The sequence below is a fragment of the Microcaecilia unicolor genome, chromosome 3 (assembly GCF_901765095.1).
Source record: "Microcaecilia unicolor chromosome 3, aMicUni1.1, whole genome shotgun sequence".
Classification (NCBI taxonomy): domain Eukaryota; kingdom Metazoa; phylum Chordata; class Amphibia; order Gymnophiona; family Siphonopidae; genus Microcaecilia; species Microcaecilia unicolor.
The window spans coordinates 383,685,297-383,701,966 of record NC_044033.1 but is presented as its reverse complement, the minus strand read 5'-3'; the positions used below and the strand labels follow the sequence as shown (position 1 = coordinate 383,701,966).

General features: G+C 45.9%; 1 protein-coding gene across 3 annotated transcripts in view; it reads right to left on the bottom strand.

Annotated features, from left to right (window-relative positions):
- LOC115467017 (cell division cycle 20.2, cofactor of APC complex-like) overlaps positions 1–15,233 on the bottom strand; it is a 177,004-nt gene extending 161,771 nt beyond the window's left edge. For 2 of the 3 annotated variants that reach the window (XM_030198657.1, XM_030198659.1), the window contains exon 1: positions 14,814–15,233. The gene's annotated coding sequence lies outside the window, so the exon portion shown is untranslated. The remainder of the gene's footprint in view (positions 1–14,813) is intronic. The other variant, XM_030198658.1, reaches the window with a different exon arrangement.
- Between the last annotated feature and the right edge of the window lie 1,437 nt (positions 15,234–16,670).

Sequence of the window (16,670 nt, the reverse complement as noted above, 5' to 3'; positions counted from 1 at the left end):
GTCTGTCTGCATCCACCAGCTCAGCGCCTTGCGCACTGCTGGATCCAAGGGAAGACGCACCGCATAATCCTCCGACATCGGAGTCCAGCGCTGCAGCAGAGAGTGTTGTAGTGGTCTCATATGAGCCCTGGCCCAGGGCACTACTTCCATCGTGGCCGTCATAGAGCCCAACAGCTGCACATAGTCCCAAGCCCGAAGAGGAGAGGCTACTAGGAACTGGTCCACCTGAGCCTGAAGTTTGACAATCCGATTGTCTGGCAGGAACACTCTGCCCACTTGGGTGTCGAATCGAACTCCCAGATACTCCAGGGACTGAGTCGGGCGCAGCTGGCTCTTCTCCCAGTTGATGATCCATCCCAGGGAGCTCAAAAGAGCAACTACCCGGTCCACAGCTTTGCCGCACTCTGCATAAGAGGGGGCTCGGATCAACCAGTCGTCCAGATAAGGATGGACTTGTACTCCTTCCTTTCGCAGGAAGGCCGCTATGACCACCATTACCTTGGAAAAGGTCCGCGGAGCAGTAGCCAACCCGAACGGGAGGGCTCTGAACTGGAAGTGTCGGCCCAGGACTGCAAAACGCAGAAAGCGTTGATGAGGAGGCCAGATGGGAATATGCAGGTACGCTTCCTTGATGTCCAAGGATGCCAGGAACTCCCCTGCCTTCACTGCCGCTATAACAGAGCGGAGAGTCTCCATGCGAAAGTGCCGCACTTTCAAGGCCCGATTGACCCCTTTGAGGTCGAGGATAGGCCGGACAGAACCTCCTTTCTTTGGTACCACAAAGTAAATGGAGTAACGCCCCTTGCCAAGCTGACTTTCTGGCACCGGAACGACCGCACCCAGGCGGATCAGATTGTCCAAAGTCTGCTGCACTGCCACAGCTTTGACCGGAGACTTGCAGGGAGAGAGTACAAACCCGTCTCTTAAGGGTCGGCAGAACTCTAGCTTGTAGCCGTCTCTGATGACTTCCAGCACCCAAGCGTCTGAAGTTATTGTGGTCCACTCGCCCAGAAACGAGGACAGCCGTCCTCCAATCTGCACTGGGGCGTGGACCAATACCCCGTCATTGGGTACGAGACCCTGGGGGAGGACCGGAGGGAGCACCTCCGGGACGGCGGTCTCTGCGAAAGGAATGCTGCTTGGGGGAGAAATTCCTCTTAAAGGAAGAGGGGGCAGAAGCACCCGACCTGCCCGGGCGGTACCGACGGGCTTCCTGAAACCGTCCTCTGGAGGTACCGGGACGAGCACTAGCCCGAGCCCTGACCTCCGGTAACTTCTTGCCCTTAGACGTGCCGAGATCAGTCACGATTTTGTCCAGCTCGACCCCAAAGAGCAGCTTGCCTTTAAAAGGCAATCTAGCCAGGCGGGATTTTGAGGCGTGGTCAGCAGACCAATGTTTCAGCCAAAGCCACCGCCGCGCAGAGACAGTCTGAGCCATGCCTTTAGCTGAGGCTCTCAAGACATCATACAGCAAGTCTGCCAAATAGGCTAAGCCCGATTCCAGGGCTGGCCAATCATTCCTCAAGAAATGATCCGAGGGGGAAGCCCGCTGCACCATAGTCAGGCACGCCCTGGCCACATAGGAGCCGCAAACTGAGGCCTGCAAACTTAAAGCAGCCGCCTCAAAGGACGACCTTAAGGCCGCCTCCAATCTCCTGTCTTGGGCGTCCTTTAGGGCCGTGCCACCTTCCACCGGCAATGCCGTTTTCTTAGTCACCGCAGTGATTAAAGAATCCACGGTAGGCCACAGATAGGCCTCACGTTCACTCACAGACAAAGGATAGAGGCGGGACATAGCCCTAGCCACTTTAAGGCTCGCTTCTGGGACATCCCATTGAGCCGAAATTAAGGTGTGCATGGCATCATGCACGTGGAAGGTTCTAGGCGGGCGCTTAGTCCCCAGCATAATGGCAGAGCCAACAGGGGCTGAGGGAGAGACGTCCTCCGGAGAGGATATCTTCAAAGTGTCCATGGCCTGTAACAACAGGTTGGGCAAATCCTCCGGGCGAAAAAGCCGCGCTGCAGAGGGGTCATCCGCTCCAGCCGAGCGGGGATCCGTCTCCTCCAAGGAATCCGCAAAGGACCGTTGGGAGACCTCAGACACGCTGCCCTCATCTACATCGGAGGAGACAAATTCCTCCAAGGCCTGGGAATCAACCCGAGGGCGTTTACCTCTGGGAACCTCAACCTCTTTACCAGAGGAGGGAGCGGGGGCAGCGTTGTGCATGAGGAAGGCCCGATGCAGCAGCAAAACAAACTCGGGGGAGAAACCCCCCAGACTGTGCACCTCCGCAGCCTGGGCAACAGCCCTAGGCGCGCTCTCAACCGGCGCTCGCAATAGCGGGGGAGAGACATGCTGCGCATCCAAAATGGCGTCCGGCGCGAAACTCCGCGAAGGAGCCGCGCGGGAAGAACGGCTCTTAACTTTAGCCGCTTCTGTGCCGTCGCCCAAATTAAGGGCGTTCATGGCATTAATGTCTCCAACCTCAAGGGCGGCCCAAGAAGAAGCCGTCCGAGCCGCGTGGCCGGCCAAGATGGCGGAGGCGAGGAGCGGGGGATGGGCGTTTATGGCGGGAAAAACCGCCACGCCGGAGGAAGGACCGGGACATGCATCGGTCGCGAAACTGTCACCCACCAAGGGCGAATCCGGCTTGAAGACCCCGGCATCCCCTCTAGAAGCGCTCGAGCGACCCGGGGAGCGACCCTTTGCGCCCTCGCCCTCCGACGCCATGAGCCACGAGGAGAAGAATCGGGGAACCCCCGCCCGCTATAAAAAGGTAAAATTACCTGCTGTCCGCTCCGAGTTGTAACGACCTGGTGTCTCAGTGAGTAGCTGCAATAGACGCTTAAATAAACGTCGAAATAAACGCCTTAAAGGCCGTTCAAAATTTTTTTTTTTTTTTTTTAACGGAGCCAGCGGGAGGGGGGAGAAAAGGAGGGACCTGGCACCACCAGGTTTGCACTTGCTCAAAAGAGCCCTCAACCCCAGGCACTCAACAAAACCTAAAAATTAGGCTTGGAGGCCTAGCCAGAGCTGCTGCTGTGTGTGACCACCACCTGCTGAGATAGAGAACATACTGAGGAGTTTCCGGCAGCACATGACCACATATAGGGAGGCAAAAGTTTGCTCTCTATCTCCACCTGCTGGTAGATGGACACAACCCACCAGTCTATGGATTGATCAGCTTGATGATATGGAAGTCTATTTTGACCAGAGAAGTTAAAAGCATTTATAGTAACAAAAGAATAATGCTGCAGTAATTCTTGATTGTACAGTGTTATACCGGTTAGCGATATTCTTGGTTCTGTCTACTTGAGTAAGAAATAGTTTACTTTGATATTATCTGAGGTTAAGTTATTTTCCTGTTCTTGGATCAACAAATGTGGAGTAAAATGAAACTTTTTTTTTCTTTTTCCTCTAAACGTATTTTTCTGTAATATTATCATGTGATATGTGTGATTTATGTTTATTGCATAAATGTAAATGATAGAATAATCACAATAAAAAAAAAAGACATGCCATTTGGTGATATATCGTCGACTTTATATTCAGAAGCGTTCAGTGGGTAGCTACCTGGATAAGTGTTGCTGATGAGGGCCAGTGATCAATTTTCATTGGCATTATCCAGATAAGGGGGAATTCTAAATACGGCGATGAAAGTTGCATGTGCAAATCTGGCATTGTGGTCAAATTCACGCACATCTTAACTGATTAACAAGCCAATTGGTGCTAATAGGGCAAAAACAATTAGACACTAATTGGCTCTAATTAGAATTTACATGCACAACTTTCTAAGTGTATTCTGATACGGATAAATTCTAAAGTGTGGATCTCAAAAGAGGGAATGGCCATAGGATGGGCAAAGGCGAGCCGTGGCATTCCTAAAAATTACACGCAGTGTTATATAATATGCCCAATCCACGCCTAAGTTAGGCATGGGCATTTAAATCAGGTTTGTTAGTATAAATGGCTGTACCTAAATTTTAGTCATGGGATGAGTATATGTGTATTCTATAAACCACACCTAACTCTTGGCTAGGTTTATAGAATAGCACTAAGCATGGTTTTTTTTGGTGCTCATTTTTTCAGTGCCATACACAGAATTCCCCCTATAATGCCACTGAAAATCATTGCAAACTGCCCCAATACTAATTAGTGCTGGGGCAGACTGAGGGTGAAGTGACACTGTTCCTGGAGTTATTTGATTAGCAGCAATATTTAGTCTGTCTACCATATAACTATCTGGATGAAGTTATGACAACAGAAAGGCTGTCAAAACTTTGGGGCCCTTCTTCTAAACTGTGTTAGTTACCTAGTATAGGATTTACACACTACTGTCTCCTGTACTGAAAAGACAGTTGCTACAGTAATGATCTCATGTTAAGAATCTTGGTGTAACATGTGTGGACGGAAGTGGGGTCAGCTTTGACAGCTAATATTTAGGTTAGTACCTACATGTGATGGGGTGTATATCCTGTCGTGGAGAGAGAAAAGAACCTCCAGTCCTGCAGATACCCTACACCAAGACCTTATAGAGTCACTACTTAGATCTGAAGTTAGTCCCATGGCACACCCTTACAGTTAAGAAGACTTGGGATTCCCATGTAGGAGGAAGTAGCCATCAGGGAAGCTATCTATGAGTGAGGTGATTTTTTTTTTTTTTTTTTTTTGGGGGGCGGGGGGAGAGACTAACCCTTTTGCAAGCTAGGAATATAATTCCCTAAGTGCTGGGAGGGAACGATAGATACCCGGTGAGTGAACGAGCAACTTAATTTGCATATAATTTACATATAATTTGCAAACAAACTACTATTAACACCCCAGACTATACCCTTCCTATCTCGGATAGCCTGAAACTTCTGGGAGTTATAATTGAACGAAATCTCACACTAGAAAACCAAGTGAAAAATATGACAAAGAAAATGTTTCATGCAATGTGGAAACTCAAGAGAGTTAAACTTTTCTTCCCAAGTAAAATATTCTGCAGCCTAGTACAATCAATGGTGTTAAGCCACTTGGTTACTGTAATGCCATTTACGCCGGATGCAAAGAACAAATCACTAAGAAACTCCAAATTGCTCAAAACACTGCAGCCAGACTTACATTTGGAAAAACGAAATACGAAAGTGCTAAGCCCCTAAGAGAAAAACTGCACTGGCTTCCATTGAAGGAACGAGTTGCGTTCAAAATCTGTACCCTGGTTCATAAAATCATTCATGGTGAGGCCCCGATATATATGTCAGACCTCATAGATATGCCAACCAGGAACACAAAAAAATCAACACGCACATTCCTGAACCTCCACTACCCAAGTTGCAATGGAATTAAATACAAATCAATATATGCATCTAGCTTCTCCTACATCAGCACGCAACTGTGGAATATACTACCAAAGGCCTTAAAAGCAATGCACGACTTAAAAGCATTCCGGAAGTTACTGAAGACCAACCTGTTCAAGAAGACATACCTTAATGACCCATCATCAATGGCCTAACATCTAAACTCCATCAGAACAGATGAAACTGTATTCCCTTCACCTGATTGTTTCAATCAATTTGCCACCAATGAACATTAACAATTTACTCCCTTATCTCTTATGCTGAAATGAACTGTTTATCCAATTTACTTTATATTGTACTTTAACATCTATAAACTTTATTGTAACACTACTTTGTATTTCTCATTCCGTAAATGGCGATCGCCTTTACGGCATAATGTAAGCCACATTGAGCCTGCAAAAAGGTGGGAAAATGTGGGATACAAATGCAATAAATAAATAAATAAATAAATAAATAAATAAATAAATAAATATAGTTTTGACTAGGCAGGCAAACTGTGGACATTCAGGACAAACAGGACCAAGGAAGGGAGAAAAGACCCTGATAAAGGAAAAGGGAGGGAATGATCTATCCTGACCAGGATTTGTTAAATTACAAAAAATCAGGAAGAACAAAATCAACAAACCAAGTCAAACCATAAACTTACTATAACAAACGTGGGTTCAAAATAGTTTTATCTTTTCTGTTTATGCACTTTAAAGTGTTGTAAAATATTTTAAAGTGTTTAAAATGTGCTCAGACCATACTGTTTACACCCATTAATCCCCAAGAGGAATATGTGGTGGTGTCACAATGGAACCATCATTGCACATACGATGTTCCACCTCCTAGTTGTGTATGTACATACAGCTGAGCCTAAATGGATCTTTACCACCAGTATATACATGTATCTATAACATGATATATATAAATCATAAACTACTCAAATTAGATATTATTAAGCTTAAGCTCAAGCCTCTACCCATATAATATGGTGCATTTTCTATTACCATCCAATATATAAATAATAAAACATACAGTACAGTATTTATTTGAACCTAAAGGAGGTATATGCTAATTCATGACACCCTGATCTCAGTTCCCCCACATATCAAACATATAAACGGCAAGTGACCGAATCACCTGCAAATGCGCAGTAGAGTCACTCAGAACGCTAAGAGTGTAGAAGTCCAAGCCCCGCCTCCACCAGCAGTACAGCCCAATAGGGAGGAGGGCTTGGACATGGGCGTGGAAATCGGAGGAGGAGGGAGCAAGGAGGAAAGGAGGGGGGCGGAACTGAGGGAAACACGCTGGGGGGAGGGCAGGTGAGAGAGCAGGGTTGGTGGACGGGGGGGGGGCATAGGAAAACAAAAAACTAGCCCTTTGTTACGGGCTTAACGGCTAGTCTTACATAAACCAACAATGTGCAATGATGGTTCCATTGTGACACCGCCACATATTCCTCTTGGGGATATAATGGGTGTAAACAGTATGGTCTGAGCACATTTTAAGCACTTTAAAATATTTTACAACACTTTAAAGTGCATAAACAGAAAAGATAAAACTATTTTGAACCCAGGATTTGTTAAAGACAACTGAGGAATGGACCAATGAAAAATTGAAACTTACTCTGACCTTATGGCAGTGGCATAGCCACAGGTGGGCCTGGGTGGGCCAGAGCCCACCCACTTAGGGCTCATGCCCACTCAACAGTTGCACACGTTTAGTGGTAGCTGGTGGGGATCCCAAGCTCCACCAGCTGAGGACTTCCTCCTGATGGTAACTAAAATGCTACTCTCTATGATATCGGCATCTGCACATGCTCAGTTTTCAGCGCATGCCTGCTGCAGACTGCCAAGGTGGAAAGAAGTGCTTTCCCACTAACTGAGATATTTTTTGGTGGGGGGGGGGGGGGGGGGGAGGTACAACACTTGGTGCCCATCCACCTCTTGCCTAGGCCCACCCAAAATCTGTTGTCTGGCTACGCCCCTGCCTTAAGGGGAGAGCCAAGTCAGGACCTGGTGGGTCTGCAGTGTTGGAGATAGTTCTGTTCCTTGTAAGAGATGAGTGTGAAGGAATCAAGGAGTGCTGTTGAGCCTCATAGATGGATGGATCGATTATTTCAGGAACCCTTTATTGCTGTGGAGGATTGTGGATAGACTATTTCTTGGATTCTTAAGTGCTGAGAGGATCACAGATGCACCTCTTTTTGGATTATTGTTTTGCTTGAAGTTCACCATTTTGATTTGGACTTTTGCCAAGGATTTATGGATCTACTTTGACTCAGGGTTATAATTTTTCCTTGGAATTCCTGGATACCCGGCCCACACCGATGGGTGGGCAGTGTGAGAGGAAAGTGTTCATGGACACAGCCCACATGTTCAGGTGGGTGGTGCATTTCAAGTTGTGGCACTGGTGAGATTGATGAGAACACATCCAGTGCTGAATAGCCCATGGACCCTTACAAAGCACAGACTCACCTGTACCACTGGTAAGAGTACCTTGGGGATACAGGTTGAGGATAGAGAGCAGGGTTTCTAAGTAGGGCTTGGGTGGGGCCTAGTACCCAAGGGCAGCACACCCAGAGTGTAAAGAAATGGCACTTGGTGTTTTCTCCTGTTCCCATTTGCAGGAAGATGGCATCAGACGCCTTTATGAAATGGGTCATGGAGCAGATGAAAACCCAACAAGAGGCAATGGACCTCTGATTTTTCAAGAGCCTTGGAACAACAGGCACAGCAGCAGCAACTTTACTGCAATTGCTGCAAGCATAGACCCTGGAAGTAAAAAAAACCTTGCATCTGGCCTCCATAAACAAGAGACCCAAGGGGACTTTGAGGTGAGACTTTCCGATGAAGCAGTTGGGGGTCTCTCATGTGGAATGGCCTAGGGATTTGCCCCTTACTAAGTTGGGACCCGAGGAAGACCCGGAAGCTTTTTTGGCCACTTTTGAGCAGGTGGCCACGGTGCAAAGTGGCAACCTGAACACTGGGTTATTATTTTGCCTCCTTACCAAAACTGGAGAGGTCCAAGCTACTTATAGAGCATTAGATGCCACCCAGGCATTGGACTATAGCAAAGTCAAAGTAGATAAGTACATAAGTAATGCCATACTGGGAAAAGACCAAGGGTCCATCGAGCCCAGCATCCTGTCCACGACAGCGGCCAATCCAGGCCAAGGGCACCTGGCAAGCTTCCCAAACGTACAAACATTCTATACATGTTATTCCTGGAATTATGGATTTTTCCCAAGTCTATTTAGTAGCGGTTTAGACTTGTCCTTTAGGAAACCGTCCAACCCCTTTTTAAACTCTGCTAAGCTAATCGCCTTCACCACTTTCTCCGGTAACGAATTCCAGAGTTTAATTACACGTTGGGTGAAGAAAACATTTCACCGATTTGTTTTAAATTTACTACACTGTAGTTTCATCGCATGCCCCCTAGCCCTAGTATTTTTGGAAAATGTGAACAGACGCGTCACATCCAACTGTTCCACTCCACTCATTATTTTATATACCTCTATCATGTCTCCCCTCAGCCGTCTTCTCCAAGCTGAATAGCCCTAGCCTCCTTAATCTTTCTTCATAGGGAAGTCGTCCCATCCCCGCTATCATTTTAGTCGCCCTTCTCTGCACCTTTTCCAATTCTACTATATCTTTCTTGAGATGCGGCGACCAGAATTGAACACAATACTCAAGGTGCGGTCGCACCATGGAGCGATACAACGGCATTATAACATCCTCACACCTGTTTTCCATACCTTTCCTAATAATACCCAACATTCTATTCGCTTTCCTAGCCGCAGCAGCACACTGAGCAGAAGGTTTCAGTGTATTATCGACGACGACGACGACACCCAGATCCCTTTCTTGGTCCGTAACTCCTAACGTGGAACCTTGCATGACGTAGCTATAATTTGGGTTCTTTTTTCCCCACATGCATCACCTTGCACTTGCTCACATTAAACGTCATCTGCCATTTAGCCGCCCAGTCTCCCAGTCTCGTAAGGTCCTCTTGTAATTTTTCACAATCCTGTCACGATTTAACGACTTTGAATAACTTTGTGTCATCAGCAAATTTAATTACCTCGCTAGTTACTCCCATCTCTAAATCATTTATAAATATATTAAAAAGCAGTGGTCCTAGCACAGACCCCTGAGGAACCCCACTAACTACCCTTCTCCATTGTGAATACTGCCCATTTAACCCCACTCTCTGTTTCCTATCCTTCAACCAGTTTTTAATCCACAATAGGACATTTCCTCCTATCCCATGACCCTCCAATTTCCTCTGTAGCCTTTCATGAGGTATCTTGTCAAACGCCTTTTGGAAATCCAGATACACAATATCAACCGGTTCCCCTTTGTCCACATGTTTGTTTACTCCTTCAAAGAATTGAAGTAAATTGGTCAAGCAAGATTTCCCCACACAAAAGCCGTGCTGACTCGGTCTCAGTAATCCATGTCCTCGGATGTGCTCTGTAATTTTGTTTTTAATAATAGCCTCTACCATTTTCCCCGGCACTGACGTCAGACTCACCAGTCTATAATTTCCAGGATCTCCCCTGGAGCCTTTTTAAAAAATTGGCGTTACATTGGCCACCCTCCAATCTTCCGGTACCACGCTCGATTTTAAGGTTAAGTTGCATATCACTAGCAGTAGCTCCGCAAGCTCATTTTTCAGTTCTATCAGTACTCTAGGATGAATACCATCCGGTCCAGGAGATTTGCTACTCTTCAGTTTGCTGAACTGCCCCACTACATCCTCCAGGTTTACCGTGAAGATATACAAGATAGGTTGGGCCTTACAGCAGAGAATTATCATAGGAGGTTTACAGCCCATAACTTCCAGAGAGGAGATCAACCCTGAGCTGTGGTACAATTGTTGGACTTAGCCTCCCAATGGCTAGAACCAGAAAATAAAAACCCACAGGACTTGGTTAAGGCCATAGTTTTAGAGCAATTTCTCACCATTTTGCCCTCTGCTATAAAATCCTGGGTTAATAAACAAGGACCAGGGTCAATAGAGGAGGATACTTTACTTACAAAGGGATATATGGAGGCAGAAGAAGCGTGGGATGATAGTAAGGAAGTGTCTGCACCTAACAAACCCCCAATACCCCTATTAGGGAAAGAGATAGCTAAACCCCTTAGACTGGAAGGTTGATATTCCAGAAAAGATTGGGGGAACCTTCACTGGGGACTTGGGAAGAGTACAGTAGGAGACCATTAGCTGCCATCCCCGCCAGGAAAACTGCCCCAGTTATAAGTGTTTCACTTGTGGGAAACTGGTTGAGCAATGTAGAAAGAAGACCAGATGTGTTAACCTGTGCGGTACACATGGCCACACATTGCATTAAAATGTATGGTAATGAGATCATTAAGTATTCCACTATAATGCATGCAAGGAAACAGTGGCTTTTGACAAGCCCATGTTCTAGGCTGCGCAATTTGGTTAGCTATTCACTAAAAAATTATGAAATATCACAAAATATTATAGAAAAGATGACACAGGAATTAGAGAGAATTAAAAGTCTTTTTAATTAATTACTCACCCACCATCACAGCATCAGACATCAGCTTCAAGTTATTACAAACTTACAAAATCTAACATCAGTACCTCTGGTAATTATAAGTAACTAGTAAAACATACCCGTTTCTGGAGCAAATGAAATGAGCACTAGCAAGGTTTTCCTCCCTAACCCCCCCCCTCCCTACCCACCCCTTTGGCGTTGTGAAGCCACTCACCGCCATTGCTCCGCACCTCGTCAACGCACGCCACCTTCATCCACTGACGCCAGTGCTCCGCCCTCGATCTTTGACGCCAGTGCTCCACCCTCGACGTCATCACGTTTGATGCGAGGGCGGGGCCCAGACCCAGTGATTTCAGTGGCTTCACCACCACAAACCCTTCGAACCCGAAGGAAGTGCCCGCAGGAAGTGACACCGACGTCAGTGTCCTCAGAACGTTGAGGGTGAGTTTTATTATATAGGATTAGACTAATTAGATAAATAAGAGAGAAAGGAAGAAGAAAGTTTGTTCCTCATACAAAAGTAACAGAACAGAGAGAAAGCAGAGAATAAATGAAAGAAAGATTCATAGTTATAGAGAATTAGCTTCTATCAAGGGGGAAAAGTAAAACCCCCCTCGGGAAAAACCATAGGCCATTGGACGGATCTGAAACTCTCTCTCCAAGCCTAGTTTTTTCAGAGTTCCTTTGTCTGCAGCGTGGTTTTAAAGGCTGTTGTGAGAATCCATCTCTCCTCTACCCTGGACCAATCATAGGTGCTGCATATGGGCTGGAGACTTGTAATTGGGACTTTCATATGTGCTGGAAGCTTGCAATTGGTCCTTGTCATACCTGTAACTCACTTTTGTAACAGGATATACCAGGTATCTGAATTGCCTTAGCAACATGAGACCCCATCAGAGCATGTGACCAGCCAGAAATTCCTTCATGTGGCTGATAGGAAAAAGAGAGACAGGGGATGGGAAATAGTGCAGTATACCTGAAATAAAACTTAATTATAGACATCCAACACGTGAGAAATGTTTTGTCAGATCAGGGGCAATATAGAAAGATTGGGTGAGAGGAATTCATGCACTTCTTGTGATTTCTTTTTTTCTGCAGCCAGAACAAGTATCTTCCAACTTTAAAACATAGACAGGCGGTAACAGCAATAATCTGCACGTGTCCAAATGAAAGTGCCAACACACACCAGTGGTTGTTCTGTGCATAAATATCAGCCTCGCAAAAATTGTATTGCAAAACATTTTTACTAATATTTATTTGCAAACACCCTCAGATGTAAGCTGGTACTTTTGTTTTCTTCAGGCATGCATACAAGAGGGCCCAGGAAGAAAGCCAAGGGGTAGAGCCACTGACTCTACAGATTCTAACTGTGAGCCGCAAAAAATTGGATGTGGCAATTACTGCCACATTACAATCACAACAATAATCTATAGCCCACTGAAAAAATATCATCCTGTCAGTGCGTGAGCAGTGACTCGCTCATGCACTGACAGGTAAGGTGACCTTCAGAAAAAAAAGCAAACTGCCAGCAAAATAAACAGTCTAACCCAACACTCCCTTCCCTGTACAACTCAGCTCAAGTTAGTGCTACCCCCAACCCCCACTAAAAATAGCGTCCCCTAGTGTCTAGTGGGGACTGCCCCCCCACCAAGGCCCTCCGGACACCTATAAAAGAGGCAGGAGTAATGCACATTTGCTCCTGCGTCTACCATCATCTCCAAAATGTTAGTGCCCAGCCCTGCACAGTGCAGTATGCCATATAAGTGGATTTCTCTTTTAAATGGTAGACAGGCCCTGCCCAGTGCATCAAAAACAGTAACATACTCTGCACAAAAACAAAGCAGAGATAGCCCAGAGAAGGAGAAATCTCAAGTTCACAAGCAAAGTTTATTGGTAAATGACCCAACTTGGCCAAGTTTCTGTATTTATGCCTTCGTCAGGGGTTAAACCCTCAATTCTTCATAGGCACAAGATAACAAAAGTGCATACAGCAACATAGCTGCCGGCGAAGGTTAACTTATGACACACATCTATACCAGAAGCATAGCCAGGTTGTGACACCAAGGGGAGCAGAGAGTGGACTATGTAGGCGCATGCGCACACTACGTAGACATGGCGGACTGCTGAAAAATAAGCGTCGGTGCCATCGGAAATCCTTTTATAAGTACATAAGTGTTGCCATACTGGGACAGACAAGCCCAGCATCCTGTTTCCAAAAGCGGCCAATCCAGGTTACAAGTACCTGGCAAGATCCCAAAACAGTACAATACATTTTATTCTGCTTATGCTACGAATAAGCAGTGGATTTTCTCCAAGTCCATTTTAATAATGGCTTGTGGACTTTGCTTTTAGGAAGCTAACCAAACCTTTTTTTAAATCTCACTAAGCTAACTGCTTTTATCACATTCTCTGGCAACGAATGCCAGAGTTTAATTACATGATGACTTAAGAAATATTTTCTCAGATTTGTTTTAAATTTACAACTCCATAGCTTCATTGCATGCTCTCTAGTCCTAGTATTTTTGGAAACAGTAAACAAGCGATTCAAATTTATTACCTGTTCCACTCCACTCATTCTTTTATAGACCTCTATCATATCTCCCCCCGGCTGTCTTTTCTCAAAGCTGAACAGCCCTAGCTGCTTTAGCTTTGCCTCATAGGGAAGCTGTCCCAACCCCTTTGTCATTTTCATCACCCTTCTCTGTACTTTTTCTAATTCTACTATATCTTTTTTGAGATGCAGTGACCAGAATTGCACACAATATTCGAGGTGCAGTCATACTATGGAGCAGTGGCTTAGCCACAGGTGGGCCAGGGCCCACCCACATAGGGCTCAGGCCCACCCAACAGTAATACACATTTAGCAGTAACTGGTGGGGATCCCAATCTGTGCCAGCTGAAGACTCCCCCCTGATGGTAACGAAAACACTACTCTCCATGATACCGGCACCTGCACATTCTCAGTTTTCAGCGCCTGCCTGCTGCACACTGCCAAGGTGAGAAGCATTTTTCACCAGCTGAGATATTTTTGTGGGGTGGAGAACACTTGGTGCCCACCCACTTCTTGCCTAGGCCCACCCAAAATGTACTGTTTGGCTACGCCCCTGCGGAGCGATACAAATGCATTATAACATCCTCATTTCAGTGTTGCCAGGTGGGCGGTTTTCCCGCGGCGGGTTGCGGTTTTTTGGGCTGCTTTTTGGGCTTCAGGGCGGTTTTTTGGGCGGCTTTTTCGGCCGCGGGGGCGGGGTTAGTGACGTTTTTGGGCGGGGTTAGTGACGTTTTGGGCGGGGCCGGTGACGGGGGAGGCGGGGCTGGTGACTGCAGGGGCGATGATGGCGGGGGCGTCAGGGGCGGGGTTTGGGCGGGTTTTATGCTGGATTGGGTGGGAAAAAAATTTTCCACCTGGCAACACTGCTCATTTTTGTTTTCCATTCCTTTCCTAATACCTAGCATTCTATTTGCTTTCTTAGCCCTCGCCGAAACACTGAGCAGAGGGTTTCAACGTATGATCAACGATAACACCTATGATCCCTTTCCTTGCTGGTGACTCCTAATGTGGAATCTTTCATCACCCTTGCACCCACCTTGCTAGGCCTCTGAATACCACTCTTTTCAAGGCTTAATGCACTTTTCTGCTGTATCCAGCCCTAAGTTTGTACTTGAGGTAAGAGAAGGTTGAAATGACTTGCACAACAGCAGGCAGCAGCAGTCGGATCTCAACCCCAATCATTATGGTTAGTGTTGCTTGCATTTATTTATTTAGTTATACAGAGTTCCCCCCTCGAAGGAATAATGCACATCATCTCTGTATCTGTCCCATGCCAACTATACCACTGGATATGTTTGGAATGAGTTTAAAGCCCAGAAAGAAGCTGTCTGGATAGATCCCTCCCACCCACCCAGACTTAAGACTTTTCTCTATTACTCTCTAAAAAAAAAAATAAAAGAAGTCGCTCACCTGAAGATTTAAAGGTGCTCTGTATTGCCAGTCACATCATGTTAAACGCTTTCAAACGCTGGTGCTTATCAAATTCATTTTTTTTTTTTGCTTGTTTTTGCCGAAGAACACGTCAAGCGGTAACGAGTGGAAAAAGCGACGAGAATAAAAGCACACGAATGCTGTTAAACAACGACCACCTCCTTAATAGCTAACCGAAGTGTGAAGAGGCAAAGTGGAACTCACTTGGCTTCACAACACAAATCTCGGGCGGAGGCGTCGTCGAGTTCCCGTGGCCTCCATTCCCGCTGCGATCGTCAGGCCGCGGCTGCTCGCTCTACCCAGCCCTCTCCCTCGCTCCCCCGCAGGAGCCGGACAGGGCCGGAGGCTGGCCAGGTAGCGAAGTAGTCTCACACTTTCCAGCCCCGGGAGCGTTTTCGGCGCGCGCTCCACATACAGCGCCGAAGTTCGTTGATCTCCATAGTGACGGTGTAAACTCAAGCTGTCGGACGTGCTCATTTATCACAGTCGCTGCTGCTACTACTACCTCGCTCTCTTTCTGCAATGGGTATAATGGAAAGCGTTTATATGAAGAAAAGGGAATTGGTAGAGTATCAGGTCAGCTCTAAGTTTGCTTCACTTCAAGTTTGGAGAGTAGGGTACTGCAACTGCTGACTTTAAGCCATCTGCTTAAACTAGAATAAGAACCATCAAGGGAAAAAAAACGTTAGGTGGAGAACTTTGATTTTAGATGTAATTTCTCCGGTGGGGGCGGGAGGATGTAATATTCAAAAGAGATTTAACCAGGTAGGAAGGCTTCTAGATGGCACTGCAGCTCCTTCTGACTCTGGGCAAGTCACTTAACCCTTCATTGCACCGGGTTCAAATAATACCTGTATATACTGTGTAAACCTCTTTGAATGTAGTTGCAAAAAAAAACACAGAAAGGCGGTATATCAAGTCCCATTCCCTTTCCCGGATGGCACACTCTGCCCCTTATATTCATTGGCATCTAACTGGGTGATGCAGTTGAATATCATCGCAGATCGCCAGGCCACTATGGGCCAGATTCTATAAATTGCACTCAAAAATGAGCACTGGAAAAAAATTGACGCTAAGCACAGTTCTATAAAGGGCATGCACCCTTTATAGAATAACACTTAGCACCGATTCCTGTGCCCAAACTTTAAGTGCCAGACTTAGTAAGTCTTGGCCAGTGTTCTACAACTACAAGTGCAACTTTTTGGAATGCCCCCGTGTGCCCTGGTCACACCCCCTTTTGAGATACACGTTGGGGAGTTAGATATACTCCCTTATAGAATAGCATGATGTGTGCGCAAATTCTAATGGGTGCCAATGAACTTCAGTAATTGGTTGTTAGCAATCAGTTATTGATGGTTAACAGCTCGTTTGCCAATTAATTTGCATGTGCATCTTAGGAACACACCCAAATTTAGACATGCAAATCTGAGCACCATATGTAGAATCTAGAGGTATCTGGTTAGTGCTGGGGTGATCCATAGGCAGAGTCAGGGCAACACTGGAACTGTCCACTAATAGATAAAGTTAAGAAATCATAAAGGCTGGCCTAACTTTATCTGGACACTTACCCAGGTACTGGTCTGAATATCAGCCAGTAACAGAATAAGTTCCAATGGCCATACATACCCAGATATTCAGTACTGGAATCCAGATATAAAATGCTTGTGGTGGCCAGCATTAAAACACACACACACTGATCGCTACAGACTCTATTGATTTGTCATTTTTTAATGTATTAAGGATATGTGGTAGTGTATCAATGCACAACAGTAAAATAATTAAAAACTTCAACCTGTCTGCTTTACTTGTGTGATTTTTGAAATATTCTGGACCTTT